Source organism: Protopterus annectens, chromosome 6.part0 (genome assembly GCF_019279795.1).
Source record: "Protopterus annectens isolate FY-2018-M chromosome 6.part0, PAN1.0, whole genome shotgun sequence".
In the NCBI taxonomy this organism is placed as follows: Eukaryota; Metazoa; Chordata; order Ceratodontiformes; family Protopteridae; genus Protopterus; species Protopterus annectens.
In genome coordinates, this window is record NC_056737.1 from 59288141 (window position 1) to 59305823 (window position 17683).

Here is a 17683-nt window from a genome sequence, read left to right on the forward strand (position 1 = left end):
TGCCAAGACCTTTGACACCATCCCCCACTCTGGAATCATAGATAAACTTACTAAGCTGGGCATTAATCCCTACATCACATACTGAAAGTGTGATAACAGACTTAGGGACACAGGTGGACAGTGGTCTCACCTTCGATAACCACATCACCACAACAGTCAGGAAATCCTTCTATGTGGCACACCTCATCACTAAGGGCTTTTCATCGAGAAAAAAAGGAGGTCATTGTCCCACTGTACTCATCCCTCATTTGACCCATTGTAGAATACAATGCCTCATTTGGTATGTACCTCTCAAGACATCTGCAACAACTGGAAAGGCCACAGAAATACCTCACTAAAAGAATCACAGGCCTAAAGCAGATGCCCTACACTGACAGCCTTAAAAAACTCAAGCTATACTCTGTCACATATCTACTCAGAGGTGATCTCTGCTTAACATACAAGGCCATGTCAAACCCAGAACTGCTGGACATGCTACACTTAAAAAAATCCCAATCCCTCAGAGCCACATGCTCCAGGGATCTAAATCTTGTCATCACAATAAACAAAACATGCTGGAGGGATAGGTTCCTGACACAGAGACTCCCCAGACTCTAGAATAGATTACCCATACATGTCAAGCAGAGTGCTACTTTGCCCCTCTTCAAAAGGAACCTTAATGATTGGATGGGAGAAAGGAAATTCACCCCGGGGAACATGTCAGTCGACCTGCTAAACAGGGGTCCAGGGAAGTAAATAGTGTGTGGAGAAATAGCCAGGGAATTGTTATGACTAGGCTTTTATAGGCCCTAGGACTGATAGCCTAGTACCAACCTATGAACTTATAAACCTATGAACCTGCCAGCCTCAAGGAGCCAGAAATTAGGACAAAGCCATGAATAATGGGGTGATGAAGGTCCAAAGAGAAGGACACCTGTGAAATACTGCTCTAATAATGTTATAAAGCTGATGGAATGATTTGTAGTAGCATGGAATTTGTGATGGGTACGAAGTCTGAAACTGCAATGTCAACTGTCTGTAATATCTGACTTCAACCCTGAGTGACTTGCAAAACACTTGTGCTGGAAAACCACACTTGTTTGGGTAACCAAGATATATGAGTCATGGATGTGGACATTCTGTGATACTCCATACAGCCGACAGGCAGGGCTTGGAGTGTAAACAAGGGAATGCACCCACTGCAGGCAGGCCTAACCCTGGAAGATGGTGACATGTCTGCACCCACAGAACCCAGGGCCACAGCCATGGTGCGTAACACACCCCTACTTGATCACTCATCCTATGCAACATCCTGACCCCAACATGTGGCCATCCAAGCAAAATGAGGTGGGCCATACATATATGTGAGACAGACACACACCTCCAGGCTGGTCAAACAGTCTGACACACACAAGACCCTCCAAGTGCAGTCAACAATTGAGGAGAGCCCAATGAAAAGTACTGGTAGCTATAGCCAGACATATCTGCCCAGGACACACACCTTTCGCATATCCTACCACCTACAAATCTGGAGTCTGCCTGTCACCCTGATCCTGTCTGATTTATATTACTCAACTGTGGACTGGAAATCAGACCAGGCCAGGACATAAATGCACAGAGATTCCACCATTGTAATATATCCCCAAGGTGCTGGACCATTTCCACAGCATCAGCAGTCAAATGCTTGTAGGCACATCCCTCAACAGACTAGATAGTGCAAGAATGCATAGCATTTGGCCATAAGCCTTGTGTGTGCATCATCCATCCTGTATTTCTGGGTTAATCACTGTGATGATTTGAGGAGGTATGTCACCAGGTATTGAAACAGTACATGACAGTGTGAAATGACATATATGACAGATGTCTGCTAAAAACAGCCCTGTAACCCATACATTACTGAGAGAAATTGTCACAATCATTGTATGCCCCATTGTCCACATATTTTGATAGGCTATCTCCTAATATCCTGCACCAAGTGGTTGACAGGTATGGCTGTAGCAGAAAACAAACAGGTCTGGACTACAACAATTCCTGGAAGGGAGTTCCACATCTACTATAGAAGGACACACTGGGCATGCTCATACACTTAGAGAAATGTCAATAGGATCTAGGAATGAACAGACCTTCCCCACCCAGTGCACTTTCCATTGCCCCACCTTAGCAGTCCTGAAGATGTCTGTCACCATAGCAGTCACTTTTCTTAGGTCCAACCCTATGAGCTCTGCGGCATGTGTGATAACTGCATAACAAGATAGTGCAAATAACTAGTCAGGTAGGAGTTCTAATCTCAGTCCTGGCAAATGTAAAGGTGTGTGTGTGTGTGTGTGTGTGTGTGTGTGTGTGTGTGTGTGTGTGTGTGTGTGTGTGTGTGTGAGTGTGTGTGTTCACAACTGAAAGCTTTTGGGTCCATTCAAACCCAGTACACCTCCCCTTTCCCCACTTTAGCAGTCCTGCAGATATCAGTCATCTTAGAAGTGCCTTCCATCAGACCTCAGCCCCATAAGCTCTGTGACACGTGCAATAACTGCATAACAAGAAATTACAAATAACTACACAGATAGGTGTTTTAATCTCAGTCCTAGTAAATGTAAAAGTGTGTGTGTGTGTGTGTGTGTGTGTGTGTGTGTGTGTGTGTGTGTGTGTGTGTGTGTGTTCACAATTAAAAGCTTTTGCATCCATTCAAACCAGTACAACTTCCCTTTCCCCACTTTAGCAGTCCTGCAGATATCAGTCATCTTAGAAGTGCCTTCCATCAGGCCTCTGCCCCATAAGCTCTATGGGGCATGTGATAACTGCATAACATGATAGTACAAATAACTAGTTAGGTAGGAGTTTTAATCTCAGTCCTGGTGAATGTAGATGTGTGTGTGTGACAGTTGTGTGTGCAAGACTGAGGGAGTTGTGTGTTTGGTTATAGGTGAAACAGTTTTATGCCATTCCCTCCCACGACACTTCACAGTGCCCCAACTTATCAGTCCAGATGATGTCAGTCCCTTATCAGGAACCTTGGCCAGCTGTCAGCCCTGTAAGCTCAGTAGTGCATGTAATACATGCTTAACACTATAGTACAAATGACTAGGTTGGCAGGGGTTCTATTCTTCTGAAAAATGTGCATGTGGGTATGTATGTTTGTAAGTAGTAGTATTTTGATATGTTTCCCACCCACTGCCCTACTTTATCAGTCCTGCCAATGTCATTCCCTATATCAGCACCTTTGGTCAACTCTTAGCCTAGTAAGCTATGTAGCGCGTGTGGTAGCTGAGTAACACTATGATACACATCACTAGTTAGGGAGGGATTCTACTCTCACATCTGGCAAGTGTGTGTGTATGTGTGTCTGTCTCTAGGACAAAGTATTTTGATAGGTTAAACACCCACTGCACTACTTTATCAGTCCTGCTGATGTCATACGTGTGTAGTAGGTAATGGCCCAGGAACCTTAACAAGCCTAGCACAAAGAAGGACCCTGCCATTGTGCCACCCGATGTTATGTCCCAGGGCCTATATCAGGTATAGCCACTGCAGTGATCCTTGGGTTGAACTGTCTATTACCCATCTACTCATTATGTTTCTCTGGAACCGGGTCAGCTAGGTGCTCTGCATGACATGTATGGTAAGTATATTTCAGGGTATGTGCAGCCTCTTGGTGAGGGACCTGCCCCACCAGCATGTTGTGGTGATTGTGGTTCTGAGGTAGAGGTCTCTACAGTGTATGGTGTGGATGGATTTATATATAGCATTCCTAAACCAGCTGGGTCAGACATGGCTTTATAAGTCAAGCACAGATAGCTGCTAATAGGTGATATAACAGAGAGAATAGCTTTGGTCTGCTGAGTCTGTCTATGTAGGATGTGTTTTAATGCCTAGGAGCTCCTTTGTGAGGTGCTTCTGTGGCATCCCTAGCTGTAGCAGGTGTCTAGTGAGGTACATGGCAAATAGGCTATAATACTTGAGGAGTGCTCTAATGAGGGAATAGTAGACAGGGATCATTACCTCTGTCTTCCTGTATGCAAAACCCTTGGTAATGCAATGTGCCATATAGAAGGACTTCCTGACCACAGTGGCAATGTGGTGCTTGAAGGAGAAGTTGCTGCCAACCTGTGTCCAAAGATCTATTATAATGCATACAGTGTTCATTGGGCTCCCATCGGTATGGTACTTACTGGGAACTGAGTATTTTACCAAGTGGGGTGATGATGCATATTGTGGTGTTAAGCTTCTGGGCATGGTTTCCACACCACTCAGTGGTCTCAGTGAGGTCTTTCTGTGGGTTGTGTGCATCACTTGTGGAGTCAATGATAGCTCCCAGTTTGCAGTCATCTGTGAACTGGGTCAGCCAGAGTTCATCTACATTGGGCTGGACTCCTGAGAAGTAGATGCTGGATAGGACACTACCCAGCACTGATCCCTGTGGGACTCCATAATTAATTACTTGCCAGTGGAATTTGCCACTGTCATATTTGTGTGTTCTGTGAATCAATTTGCAAAACAAACAATGATATATGGGTTGATGCCTAATTTGTGGGGTTTATCAGTATGCCCTCATTGAGGGATGGTAACACAAGCTTTGGATAGATTGATGTAGGCTGTATGCAGTGCCTTACTGTCATACACAGCCCTGGTGACTCAGCCAAAGATGTCAACCACATTGAGCAGACATGATCTGCCATTCAGAAAGCCAAACTGTGTGGGTCCAGAGTTAAGCAATCACCCATATCTTGGTCGATCAGGTTCCTGATGATGCGGTCCATACCCCTACATAGTAAACTTGTCAGGCTAAGGGGGTAATAATCCCCAGGGTCTGTAGATGCTACCCCTTTATGGAGAGGGATGACTGTAGCAGTGTGCCATGTTTGAGGGACAAAGCCTGAAGTGAGACTGTGACTGATCAGGGCACACAGATTTGGTCCAAGGTCACTTTGTATGTCATGTAGAACACAGCCATGGATATGTTGGTGTCCCATGGAAGCTGTATTCTTGCCTGTGGACAATGCAGGTCTAACCTGGCCTGCAGTACTGCTGGGTGCCTGCCATTCATCTGCCATTGTGATTGTACATTTGTGGGGAGGAGAGGGGTAAAGGTAGCACTGAATGTGTTGCTAAGACTGTGGCCAATATCTGTTGTCTCATGATAGGTATTAGCATTGTGCAGCAACTCATAACACTTGTGTTTAATGCTGTGGAGGTTGCTGATGTAACTATCAAAGGTTTTTGTGATTGTTGTCAGTGCCTGCTGCATGTCTGCCTTCATGGATGCCTTTAGGGGATTCCATGAGGGATTCCAAGTTGTGTTTCAGGATAATAAGGGAGTTCAACAGTCATGGGACACTATCTTTCTCTGCAACAGTGTCCTCCTTTAGTTGTACACTTTAGTAATAGCAGGAGACCACCACATTGTCTCCCAGTGTTTGGAGGACAGTGTCTGGGTTCTGTTGGCTATGGCTAGTACCATGCATTAATGTACCCGTTTGTACAGTGCATGTGTGTATGATTTGATAGTCATTCAGCTATTTCCCATTGCCATGTGTGCAGTGAAGTCAGCCATCCCTGTTTTTATGGCTGCAAAGTCAGCTTTGCAGAAGTTTTGCAAGGTGGTTACCTTTGTGGGGGGTGTGGCTGACATGTTGAATTCCATATTGATTACAGCCTGTGTGGATCTCACCAGATAGGGATTGACAAATGTGGATGAGCAACAGTCCCATATTTAAGTAGACAACACAGGTCAAGGTTGTTGCATCCTCTAGCAGGGGTCAGTATGAGCCAGTCCAGGCCATTGGAAATGATGAATCTCAAGAAGTGTTGGGCCACTGTACTGGTGCTTGGCTACTTTCCCCAGATGATGGAGGGGTATGAGAAGTCTCACACTGTGTGAGTGTTGCATTGGACCATCATAGATAGCAGGGTGTTGAGGAATGTGCATTGACAGTCTAGGGACATAGATGAGGACCCATAGCAGGCTATATTGAGGATTGCACTACTACCCAAAGGCAGTTGTACTGGAAGTATCTCCAATGCATTATGCAGGGATACTAGTCTGGAGGTGTTCCTATCCATAATGAATATGGAGACAACACCACCTGTGGAGGTGTGGTGTGGTCCATGTTTGGGGGATGACAGCTGTGGAATATGTTATAGCCTGATACTGCAGGGCTGCTGTCTGCTGCTGTGAACCACCTCTCCATTTTCAACAGAAATGTTAATGTTCTCCACTTCAACGAGTGCTTTGAGTGTATGCATCCTGACAGTTAGATGCCTACTGTTGAGCAGCATAACCCTCAGATTGCATACATGTCTAGCTGTTATGGTTGTAATTACACTAGGAACACTGCCTAATAAGGCATTATAGGGGTGGCAAGACACTTAACCACTACCTGGAAACCCAGTGCTGATAGATGTAGGACATCTGTGGCAAGTCATTGAGTTTTGTCAATCATGTCATCCCCAGTAGAGAGATACTGGATCCCCTGAGAATGACACAAAACATGTAAGCCAATATTGCAGTCAATCATCTGCTGATAGTACCGCAGCATCATTCTAGGTGCCGGCAGCATACTGCTCAGGGCTACTGTCAAACCTCCCTGGACCACATAATCAGAGAGTTCAACTATGTCTCCTGTCATGTAGTCTAGGGAGGTGTGTCCCAGGTCATTCACACCCACATGAACACATAGCGATTCTTGTAGTTGTTATGGAGTGTCATGACTGACTGTGTCTTGTGTTGGATGCTGGCATGGTGTCATTCAAAGGGGATCCAATGTCTGTCTGCCTGGGATGACATGCTGGACAAGCCACGCTGCTTCGCAAGGGACGGCTTGCACCTGTCACCCCTAGGCTTCCGGATATTGGCAAAGGCTCTTGCCACCCCCATAGTGCCTTTATTAGGCAAGGCTCAAATACTAAACCTACCACCCTAGAACACAAAAAAGGAAAAAAACTAAGGGTAATGCTGCTCAATGCCAGAAGTCTCAATCTCAAGATGCACTTTCGAGGCCCTTCTCAGTATGGAGAACATCGATGTCTGTGCTGTGACAGAAACCTCGTTCAAGGCTCCTGAGAGTACCCCAGCACTATCAGGTTTCACCTCATATCATGCGTTGCCCCAAAATCCGGACAACACCAAGAAAGGAGGGGGTGTCCATATTCATAAAGGACACCCACACCTCAAGGTTGGTGGCAACGCGATGCATCGGAGACCATCCAGGTGCAATTAACCATAGGCAAGACTTCTCTGCAATTTGTAGCATGTTACAGGCCACCCTCTCAAACTCAGGAACCTCACATGGCCTTCCTGAAAACATTGGAGGGGATAAATGTATCTCCAAACAACATCATACTAGGTGATTTCAACTACCCTAATATACACTGGGAATACTACTCAAGCCCAAACACTCTAGCCCAAAGGTTCCTGGAGTTCATAAACTCAAATGCCATGGAACAACTAGTCACCATCCCCACAACAGGACAAAACATACTTGATCTCATCATCACGAACATGGGATCACAATGTTCAACACCGGAAGTATACCCTTCACTGGTGAGATCAGATCATAAACTAATCTCGCTGGAGGTCCTCATCCGCCCCACCTGAAATAAAAAAGACCACAGTGAAAAACTTCTCAAAAGCCGACTTCACACTTCTAAAAACTAGCGTGGTCTCCTTTAAGGCCCCTGAGCCAGTGGTAAACATTACTCAAACCGCTGAATCACTTACAAATGCCTTCTACCAGCACCTACAGGACTGCATGGATCAGGCAATCCCAAACAAAACTAAGACTCTTTGTACCAAAGGCAAGCATCCAGTCTGGTGGACCCCAGCCATAAACAAGCTCTACAACAAAAGGAGGAAGCTACTACAAGATAGAGCAAAATCCTTGAAAAGTAAGACACCTTTGATCATTATAAATAAAAAACTAAGAGCTCTCATAAAATCATCCAAGGCAAATTTTGAGAGAAAATCGCCAAGGACTCAAAAGACAATCATAAGGCCTTCTTTAGCTATGTTAGAAACCTAGGAGGAAGCTCCCAGATATGCTCAGAATTAGTTCAAAATGATGTGAAGATTACTGAACCTACACACATTGCCAACATACTGGCTGACAGGTTCAGTGCAAACTTCTCCCCTCCCCAAAAGGAGAGATATCTATACCAGAGGATTGTAGCCCCCAAACATCTCCAGCCCAGGTGAGAACTGCCGTCTCAAGGCAAAAACACAGCATCCATGGGACGGATGGTGTCCCCGGCTGTGTGCTCCACGAACTCAATGAGGAATTAAACCCGCAGTTAGGACAGCTGTTTAATCTTAGCCTCACCTCAGGATACACTCGTACCCAAGGAGTGGCGCATGCGACTGTGGTCCCACTTCACAAGGCGGTGCCTCCACCGACCCTGGTAATTACCGTCCCATTAGCTTGACAAGCCTTATCTGCAAAGCCATGGAGAGGATCATAATGGAACTCATAAATAAAGACATAGGGAACTTGCAGACTTTGGATCCAACCCAGTTTGGCTTTGTCAAAGGCAGATCATGCCTTTTAAACTTGGTTGACTTTTGAGACAGTCACCAAGGCCATTGATGAGGAAAGGCAGTCCATACAGCCTACCTCGACCTGGCAAAGGCCTTGACACAATACCCCACTCAGGTATCATGAAAAACTCATCAGCTTGAATGTAAACCCATACATCGCAAGATGGGTTGCAAACTGGCTAAGTGACAGAACCCACAGGGTCCGAGTTGCTGGAGCCATGTCAGACTCAAAGCCTGTCACAAGTGGTGTCCCACAGGGCTCAGTCCTGGGTCCACTCTTGTTCGGCATCTACTTTTCTGAAGTACAAGCAAACACAGGAGGGTTATGGCTGACAAAGTTTGCAGATGACTGCAAACTGCCATAGTACATCTGACACAGATATCCTTCAGAAGGGCCTCACAGAAACGGATAACTGGTGCCAGAGCCATGGCCTAAAGTTAAACGCCAAGAAATGCATAGTCATACCCTTCAGGAAAAACAAGGTTACCTCTAGCTACCGTATAGGTGGCAATCCATTGAGCACAGAAGAAGTCATCAGGGATCTGGGGACCCAGGTTGACAGTAGCCTTTCGTTTGACACTCATGTTGCTAAAGTAGTTAGGAAAACCTTCTACATTGCCCACCTGATCATGAAGGGATTCACATCTAGATCAAGGGAGGTCATCGTCCCCTGTACTCATTACTCATTAGACCTATGATTGAGTACAATGCCCCATTCGGAATGTATCTGACCCGACACCTGCAGCAGCTGGAAAGGCCCCAAATGTTCCTCACCAAAGGATAAAGGGTCTCAAAATATGTCTTATGCTGCCCGACTGAAAGAACTCCAGCTCTATTCAGTCTCATACCGCTTGCTCAGAGGTGACCTGTGCCTGACATATAAGGCCATGTCAAACCCAGATTTGATGAATATGCTTCACCTCAAAAAATCTAGATCCCTGAGAACCACAAGGGCGGGAGACTTAAACCTTGACACGATTATTAATAGAACGTGCTGGAGGGACAAATTCATCACCCAGAGACTCCCTATGCTGTGGAACAAAATCCTGGTATATGTGAGGCAGAGCACCTCGCTGGCCTTGTTCAAGAGGAATCTTGACCAATGGATGGGAGATCGCAGATATACCCCAGGGATTACTTCAGTGTCACTGCTTGACAGAGGCACAGCAAAATAATAGGCATAGTTTTATTCAAACTAAAGGGGTGGCGAAAGCCACATAACTATGGGCTAGGCTTATAAATGCCCTTGGGCAGATAGCCTAGTATGAACCTATGAACCTATGAACCTATATTTGGCTGTTACCTGCTCCATATTCAGCTTAGTGAGTGGGATATGTGTGTACCTCAGTACTGAGTTACCCATAATCACTGGATTGTGCAAAGTCGTTAACCTTAGGAGCGTAGGTTGTGGGGCACACTGTGTAGGTTAAATATGTGTCCCTTGGCATGTGTCATGTCGTGGTGCCTGAGTGGGTGCCTGTCTTGCTGGTCTGTGCTGTTTGGATAAATGTCCATTGAGTGCCTCTGTGAAGGTGGGTGTGTGGCTTTTCATTGTATGTCATGGCTGTCAAAGTGGGTGTCATGGTGAGCTATGTGTTCCACATGGTGTGATGTAGGTGCTGATCTTATCCTCTTGACCTGCTAGTCCAGTCTTTGTTGGAGAGTGCATTTGTCCACATTGGGTGATATATGGGTAACTCTCACAGGTCTGAGTGTTTGGAGTTTAGAGGGGAGGGTTGTCTGTGTACATGAGGCAGTTGCAACAGTGTCTCAGAATGGACAACTGCACCAGGTTAATGGGTGAAAGCACAGTAAAATGCCTTTCAATCATGCCAGGAGAGGTGCACATAACTGGGACTACTTCTGTGATGAACGAGTACTGCTGACAGCTCTCATGTGTGCCACACATATTGATAAAATAACCTGGTGAAGTGCCAAGCCATAATGCTATTTGAAGTGCAAGACAGAAAGAACTAGCATGATGCAAAGGTGGAACTGAAGGCAGACATTCTGCCACATGTAATACTTTACCACAGCTGTGTAGTTATCAGCAGCTTTGGCCATTTGAAAGTTCAGTAAGTTCTGCAGCATGTGTTGTAACTGTGTAAAACTATAGTAGACATAACTAGATAGACAAGAGTTTTAATCCCAATACTAGCAAGTGTGCGTGTGTGTGTGTGTGTGTGTGTGTGTGTGTGTGTGTGTGTGTGTGTGTGTGTGTGTGTGTGTGTGTGTGTGTGTGTGTGTGTGTGTGTGTGTGTGTGTGTGTGTGTGTGTGTGTATGTCAATCATGTACTGACTTGCACCATACTACCCTTCACACTTCCCCTTGCCCCAATCTAGTAGTCCTGTTGATGTCATCCACCTTAGAAGTACCTTTGGACTAAGTGAATATGTGTAAGCTCTGTGGCGTGTCTGATAACTGTGTAGCACTATAGTAGCAATAACTAGATAGGGAAGTTATAATCTCACTACTGGTGAGTGTGTGTTTGTGTGAAAATCATGGAGTGTGTGGGTTATACCATTTTTGACCTGTGTACTACCCTTTACAATTCCCCGCATTCCAATTTAGTAGTCCTGTTGATGTTATCCACCTTAGAAATACCTTTGGATTAGATAAAACTATATAAGCTTTGTGGTGCATCTGATAACTGTGTAGCACTATAGTAGAAATAAATAGATAGGCAGGCATTCTAATCTCACTACTGGTAACTGGATGTTTGTGTGAGAATCATGTATTGTGTGAGTTATACCATTTTTGTGACCTGTGTGCTACCCTTTACACTTCTGCTCATTCCAATTTAGTAATCCTGTTGATGTCATTCACCTTAGAAGTACCTTTGGACTAGGTGAAAAGGTATAAGCTATGTGGCACATCTGATAACTGTGTAGCACTCTAGTAGAAATAACTAGATAGGCAGAAATTCTAATCTTCCTACCGACAACTGTTTGGATGTGTTTGTGTGAGAATCATGTAGTATGTGGATTGCACCATTTTTGACCTGTGTACTACCCTTTACACTTCCCCTCACTCCAATTTAGTAGTTCTGTTGATGTCGTCCACCTTAAAAGTACCTTTGGAGTAGGTAAAAATGTATAAGCTCTGTGGCACGTCTGATAAATGTGTAGTACTATAGTAGAAATAACTAGATAGGCAGCAGTTCTAATCCCAATATTGGCAACTGTTTGTGAGGATCATATCTTGTGTGGCTTATACCATTTTGATGTGTGTACCATACATGGCTGGTGACCACCTTCCGCTGCCATTACTTTATATAGTGTGGTAACAGCATCTGCCTCACATGCAGCAAGTCAAACCATCATACTGTCCTCTGTACAGATGTGTCTAGAATATCCAGATGTTTGCAACTATACATAGTCAGAAGTGGTCTGTGTGCCTTAAAAATGCCCATGTATGTGATATTGTAGTCAAATAGGCCACAGTGAGTGTACTGACACATATGGCAGCATGAGGTATCATACCTGACTGAAACACCATACTGATATGTCTGCCACCCTCACAGGTGACCAGCCTTGTAGATGCAATACATGAGACCAGATGCTTGGTTTTACAGGTGAACTGCTCATGTTATTGATCACATTAAAGGCTGGAGGAGGTGTGCACTGACATATTGTAGTCCTAATTTGTATGTAACAGGAACACTTTGCATATGAACAGGGTGTGTACACAATTTATGTACACTGTATACCACTAACGTGTTACACATGTCCCTACCTTAGGCCATTTGTCCAGCCCATTTTTCTGGCCTCTGTCCAGATGTCTTGGCACTGACAAGGTGTGAGATATGCTACAAGAATGTTGAATTAACATCGGTTAGGCCCCAGTGGTGACCCCTGTGATGCAATGCAGTTATCCCCACCACAAGTGAACATTCACACAAAGCAATATAGCTATTACATAAAACAATATAGCTATTACTGATAGTTGTGTGCATGGTAGATTGCATGCCCTTCACATGCCTGGGGTATTCCCAGGCAACAACAGAACAATGTCATACTCACCAGCTTCAGGCTGCTGTCCCATATGCAGACCATGGGGTCCTAGGTAGCTGTGAGAGGAAGGTATTGTCAGCAGACTCACATATGGCCTTGGTACAGGATGGATGCAGCATGTCTACACATTTACAGTACTAACCCCAATAATACACAGTGTTCTGTCCTCACCATAGATGTGCACCTCTGTGCATTAGAAAACCCCATCCACAACTGCAATCGGACCTGACACACGGATGTAGATACAATACAGAAACATGTATATCTGATACATTAGTGTACTAATCCCCACTGGGCCCTTACCTGCATGCCCCCTGTCCATTGTGTGGGTGCCACCCACCTCCAGCATGTTGGCCTCTGTACCATGGTGCTGTACTGGGGTGTGTGCCCCAAGGGTGGTGGGGGGTCATATGCTACACAACTTGGTTGTGCGATGGATGACAAAGAGAAATGTGAAGTCATTTGTATGATGTGGTAATGACTGTACCCAAAGGATGACAGAGTGGTCATTGCAGCAGATGTCAATGGGCATGTTGGTGAAGGGAACAGAGGGTCTGTGGAAGTGACGGGTATGCATGGTGTTAAAAAGAATGCAGATGGTGAGATGGTAGTGGAGTTTGCAAAACAGATGGATATGGCTCTGGTGAATATGTACTATAACACGAGGGAACAGCATAAGGTGAGTTACAAGATTGTAGTAAGATGCACACATGTGGAATATATCCAGTGTAGGAGGGCCAGTTTGAAGGAGATTGGAGACTGTAAAGTGGTGAAGGGGAAAGTGTATTTAGGCAGCATAGACTGTTGATCTGCAGGATGATGTTTGTGATCAAGGAGAGGTGGAGTGTGAGTTCAGCAGCAAGTATCATATGGTGTGAATTGGAAAAGGGTGATCGTGAGGTGGAGTTCAAGGAAGGATTAAGATAGACATTGAGAGGCACTGTCAATTTACCACATATCTGGTGAAGTACAGCAGAGCTACTAAGGGAGATGGCTAGAAAGGTGATTGGTGTGACATGTGGATGGAGGAAGTAGTACAAGGAGACCTGGTGGTGGACTGAGGAAGTACAAGACATTATACAGAGAAAGAGGATGGGGAAGAAAAAGTGGGACTGTCAAAGAGATGAGGAAAGTAGACAGAAGTGTGAGAAGATGAGGTGCATGGTAAAGGGAGATGTGGAAAAGGTTGAGGCATATGAAGAGCTACATGACAGTTTGTGAATTACTGGATGCTTGTATTTCTCTTTGCCATGTTCAGTCATTTTAGTTGTTTTGCTAAGAAGTTGTTGTATGTCTGGCCATTGTGTATGGCCTATCATGATTTTGTAGCAGTGTACTGTTCACTTATTCATTTGGACTGTGGGGGAGGGCAGATGTGAGTGTCATGGGTCCTTTTGCATGTAGTTGTGCATGCTGCCCCAGTTATGTGTGGTCTATCAATAGCATATGTTTGTATGGGCATTTTGAGACATGTATGCAGATATATTCTGAGACATGTATGTATGTATATATATATATATATATATATATATATATATATATATATATATATATATATATGTGTGTGTGTGTGTGTGTGTGTGTGTGTGTGTGTGCGCGTGTATATACTTGTATACATACATATACATACACATACACACCTCAGTATTTATTGGTTATATATATCTATATATTGTTATACACATATATGTAACTCTATACATATCTATATCTCTCTCTATCTATATGTTTCTTTATATATATATATATATATATATATATATATATATATATATATATAGATATATAGATATAGATACCAAGCCTTCCTAATTGCACAGTCTCTTCTCTATTGTAAACTGGCTGTAAAGTAGGGTATGTTTCAGAAAACATACTAAAACCATAGATCTGAGATGGCTTATGAGTAAATTGCTTTGACTATGGTGTGGAGGGACATGCAGGGGCTGTTTATTGTGTTGCTAGGCAGAACAAGAACTGTTAGATACAGAGTAATAAAGGCAGTTTTGAGCAGCATTAAGCATGCTTGCATGGGTTTGCATGACGATAAGCAGTGCTAATGTACAGTTAAATGAATAGGAGATTACTTTACTTACCAGTGTGCAAATCTGCTTCGCATTTACATTTAAGAAATACTTAAACCTGTTAAGCATAGCTCAGCCCTGCTAACCATTGATCACATTCCAGAATGATAAAATAGCAGGGTGATGACATCTTTAATAAGTGTATTTAATTTCCTGTACACAACATGCTTCTATGTGCTGTCATTACAGTAGCAAGAGGTATGACTATACTGTATGGGGCACCTGGGTATACATCGGTAGTACCACAGTCTTTTTTCTTTGTATTTGTTTTACACATGGGTACTATCCCAGGTTATATGCAGTCACACTTGCATGTTACACCAGCTACAGTGCACTGGTTGACAAAAATAGTTTAACACATATTGTATCATTATTTTACTATTTTTAACAGTGCTTTTCCAAGTGAAAGTAGATTTCAAAGTGCAGTACTTGAACCATACACCCCTGCATGCAAAGCTGGGACTCTGAGTACTGACTATCTTGTTCTTGGTGTTTGAGCTGCATATTTTTATGTATCTCCTATTGGATATTGATATGATATTATGATATTAACTGTAAACTACTATGTTTTTGGACATGTCATTGAGGACTGCTGTCATGTAGTAATGGCATAACTTTCAGTTTCAGACTTCTGTCTTACAAACATTCATCCTAATGCACAACCTGTTGGCTGTCTACTTTCTGTCTGTCCTCTGTACAGATGTTCAGATGTCAGGTATTGCTAAGGCCATACCAGTATGCAGGTGCCCTCATAGTATTGTGCTGTGGGCCTGGACACTGCTGCTACTTCCAACATATGTGAGATTACTTAATGTGGGCCTTGCCCCTTTTCCTTGCCTGTGTGAGGGACATTACAGAGGAGGTGGGCTACAGATTCACATACAGTAGGTGGCAATATGTCACAGGACAGGACATGTGAAAACAACCAAACAACATGGGGGACATATTCTCAGATTTGTGAACAGATTTTATGTTATCAGTGCTGTAATACACATGGTGGACTGATAGATTGACAGGGTTTGTGTTGACATGCATTCAGTGAGTGATTTCACGACTGACAGTGATATGTCTCTGACATACCTCTCCACTGGTATGCTGTCCACAGATTGGCCACATGTTTGCCTGTTATTTTTTGTCTGTTCGCCAAACAGTTGGTGTCCTTGGTAAATTAGTCGTGGACTCTGGGAAATGCAATCAGTAAATACTCACATCTATTGGTATTACTGACTTCATATTCCTCATAAAGGCTATGTTCAACAAACCCAGTAACATCTGCAACTATCTCACTGTATGACAGCAATATGTCCAATCTACCCCTGTGTTTGTGCCTCTGCCCCCAAATGATGTCAGGCTTTGTCCAGATGTCAATGAGGCTCAGACGTATTTAGTATCATTATTTCTTGCCTTCATTCCTGCTACCATCTCAGTGATGTAGTAGACCCACAGACATGTCAGGGAAGAGGTCATAGATATGAGTCCTGAACCTGTACATACTGAGGTGAACTGTACATGTGAGAGGCCTGTGTATGTCTGACCATTGTTAACAGACTGTCAGGATTATGTACACATGTCATGTGTACATGTTATTTGGGCTGTGTATGGAAGGGGGTGGATGTAAGTGTTATAGCTCCTTCTTTATCTGGCTGTGCATGCTGCTCCAGTTTCTGCTAATTGATTGGCTCTATGAGTTTGTAGGGGCAAACTGAGACATGTCCTGTACCAAGGTCAGGATTCAGACTACACTGTGAATTGGGACTGTATATGTAGGGCTAGTGTGTGAGTGGCAAACAATGATGTATTTGTTCAGACTGTCCATATACTCTACTGTTCACTTGACTTACCGGCATGTGACTGTGACTGTGGTGATTTTGGTTGTCAGTATGCACTTTCACACTGGTGTCTGTCAGTGCTGTTACATTCCAGTAGTGCTTGATATATTTGCAAATACATGTGTAATTACCCATAGCAGATTTCCTATTTCAATTACTTGTGCTATTTCACTAAATATATGTTGGAGCACACAGGAGGGTGCTACTACAGCAACTGTGTTAGCTTATCTATGCCAGTACTTCATATACATCCCCATTTTCATGGCTTCCACCCACCACTTTGTCAGCCTTGGTCCATATTCATTGCAGTAAGGGGTTCTGAGCATACCTGTCAACTGGCTGGATTGTTTCAGGATGTCCAGGTTTATTGCTCATATTTCTGTTCTGTTTTACAGATTATTCTCATTTTTCTGGTAAATCACTGTGATAATATAATTGTTGTCAGAAAATGATGACATACATTTCATTTACCTAGCTCACATCCATCAGAATATGTATCCTAAAACAAACTATGTCACTCTGTCAAGAAAAGTACAGTGGGACAATGACCTCTTCCTTCCTGGATGCTAATGTGTTAGTACTGAGATGTGCCACATAGAAGGACTTTCTGACCACAGTGGAAATGAGGTGGTCAAAAGTGACATTGTTGTTAACCTGTGTACCCAGATCTCCAACACCTTCTTCGTTCAGGGGACTACAATCATTGTGGTAATTCATGGGAACAGGGTTTCCCCAAAGGGGATGACAACACATTTTCTGACACTGAGCTTAAGGCCATGGCTCTGACACTAGTCACTGATCTCAGTGAGGCCTTTCAATAGGATGCCAACATCACTTGGGTAGTTGGTAATAGCTCCCAACTTGCAATTGTCTGCAAACGTTGTCAGCCAGAGTTCTTTCATGTTGACATGGATTTCAGAGAAGTTGATACCAAACATGAGAGGATCCAGGACAGACCCTGTGGAACTCCACTTATGACTGCTCAGTAGTCTGACTTGGAGTCAACTATTTCCACACTGTGAGTCCTATCTGTGACCCAGTTTGCAACCCACCTAGTGATATAGGTGTTGATGCCTAGCTTAGTGAGTTTTTGCATGATTCCTGAGTGGGGAATGATATCAAAGGCTTTGGCCAGATCAAGGTAGGCTGTATCTGCCACCTTGCTTTCATCCACAGCTCAGGTGACTGACTCCAAGAAGTTGACCAGGTTGATTGAGCAAGTATGACCTACCCTTCACAAAAGTAAACTGTGAGG